General features: G+C 36.0%; 1 non-coding gene across 1 annotated transcript; it reads left to right on the top strand.

The window, feature by feature from the left end:
- Positions 1-301: 301 nt before the first annotated feature.
- On the top strand, positions 302-432 carry LOC111722166. Its single transcript, XR_002771082.1, has one exon. It is a non-coding gene; the product is annotated as a small nucleolar RNA SNORA33 (small nucleolar RNA).
- The last annotated feature ends 2023 nt before the right edge of the window (positions 433-2455 follow it).

Here is a 2455-nt window from a genome sequence, read left to right on the forward strand (position 1 = left end):
CAATGATGGTGGAGGAGATGTGAATGGTACAGAGGTGTCCGTGGAGTGGAAGAATAAAATCCATTTGCTGAAGTTATTAATAAATGACTGGGAGTATTCACAAAGTTAGTAATGAACAGGAACAGGAAGTAGGAGAGGGTAAAGGGGTCAAAGTGCATAAGCCTCGAAGAGAAATAAGTTTGTATGTTTTCTTAAAAAATGAGAGATACAACTTTGGAATGGAAGTTACATTGAATAGTGTGTAGGGAACATAATAAATTTACTACCCAGTCCTAAAATCCTGATCTATTAAGAGTGTTTGAAGCCAGCTAATGCATCTGCCTACCTGAATGTGTTTCTGCAGAAATTTTTAAAAAGCTGGTAAAATGGTAAAGTCGTGTTACAAGCCTTGAGGATATTAAAGTTGTTAAAGTCTTTGGAACAAATACATGTAACAAATTTTAATGATGGAATGCATTTTCATAAGACAGTTAATTATTAAAGTTTCACCCTGAATAGCGTTAAGAACTTAGTGGAATTTCCAAATGTTAATGAGAAATTGCAAAAGAAAGAAAATCATATTGAGAACCTGCAGCCTCCCCTGAAAAAGGCTCTGGCGTGGATGAAGTGTCCCTGGGAGTCAGTCAATTTTCAGTTGTGTCAAAAGCTGTGCTAGGGAAGAAGCTGAGGGTGGATGAGAAGCACCGGAAGGAACTGGCAGACTTCCCCAAGTGTCACCTCTATCCCTGGGTTGTTCTTGGTGCCGGTTCCTTCATTCCTGATGATGCCGTGCTTTCTGCTCGTCTAGAATCTCCACTTCTCATCAGTTATTTCTGGCTGTCTTGGCTCTTTGCCAGCTCACGTTAGTCTAATATCCTCTACTCCGCCCTGTCCCTCTGCCAGCAGACTGATAGCTCTAACCCTGGCATGTGGAGACAGAAAGACAAGAAAGAGGAAAGTAGCAAGAAAAACAGGGCGTGACATCTTCCCTCATTTGAGGCTGCCAGATTTCCCCCCTTTCTCTTCTGTTATAGAAGTCTCTTGTTCTGTGCTTTCTCAGTGAGACGGTTGGTAAGTTCTTTTTGGACGCCATTCCTCTTACACGCACTGTTGGTTATGTAACTAACATATGCCCAAATCTACCAGTAAAACACTATAAAGTATTCATGTTTCTCAATATTTATTACCATCGTAAAATGAAGGTTAAAACATTGACATGTAAATTTTTCCTAACAAAATCGCAAGTTGCCCTCAAAGACATGGTTTTTTTTTTTTTTTTCTATTTCTAAATGTATTTTAAAGATTTAGGCATCTCTATAAAATTACTGAAATACTTCTGAAACTTTATTTTTCTCTGCTTTCACTCAAATCCCAAACGGTTAATGTAAAAGTAAATGTTGAATAGGGTCAAACAAGGATTAGAAAAAACAAACAGAAGTTATAGTGGCTGCTTATCTGACTGGGGGTGCGATAGCAATGGGGGGAATATCTACTCATGGTACTTATATGGCCTCTAAAATGCCATGGTACAATGTTGAATGCCACAGTTGCTTATTAGAATACTAATAAGCAGAGAGCTAGAAATCTGATGTGGCTATGTATGTATATTTTCAATATTCAGGTTATTAGGACAGCTTTTATTCCAGTATCTGTAAATATAGCTTTTCATATTTTAATTATATTATTAATTATAACTATGGAGAGCAATCATAAATCTTAGCAAACAAACTAAAGCTGCATTAACTCTGTCCAGCTGACCTGGCAAACGAAACAGCAGTCCAGTTCAGATACTTTATTAGTTTCCGTGAGCTTGAGCCTATAACTGATTTCCATGGAAACTATTGTTAAAGTGCTCTCCAAGGTATGGTTTATCACTGATGATTGTACTAAAAAAGAAGTAAAGAAAGATGCAAAAAATAAGTGAAGAACAAAGGGAAGCATGAACAAAGGAGGAAAGAAACGGGAAGGAAGAGAACAGCTGGTGATGTGTAAGCAAAGCAAAGATAGAGAGGAATATATAATATAAAATATAATATAATATAATATATTAAGAAGTCCCCCCTTCTTAATATTATCTCTATATCTAAGCTTGTCTGTAATTGACTGTTTATGAGACATCATGGAATTGAGTGTTTACTAGTTAATTTTAAACAACTTAATCTAAATTGAAAAGTAGCAAAATACAACTGATTATTGCTGGTTAATACCACTGGAGCAAAACTTACATATCAGCCCCAATGATTCCTTTTTTTGTTAAGATGAATAAAAACAAAAGCACAAGTGTAAGCCTGTACACGAACCTAATTTCACATATATTCCTGTAAGAAATTGATTTGATACTACCATATTTGTTATCCTTTGCCATGTCCCAAATATGATGACCAGCCAATTAACTGGAGTTTATTTTATCATTTACTCTAAATATCAAGCAAAAACACAAGATGATAAACACAGCCATTTAAGATTATATCCTTCT

This window comes from Otolemur garnettii, unplaced genomic scaffold (genome assembly GCF_000181295.1).
Source record: "Otolemur garnettii isolate 467f Iridium unplaced genomic scaffold, OtoGar3 scaffold00222, whole genome shotgun sequence".
Classification (NCBI taxonomy): Eukaryota; Metazoa; Chordata; class Mammalia; order Primates; family Galagidae; genus Otolemur; species Otolemur garnettii.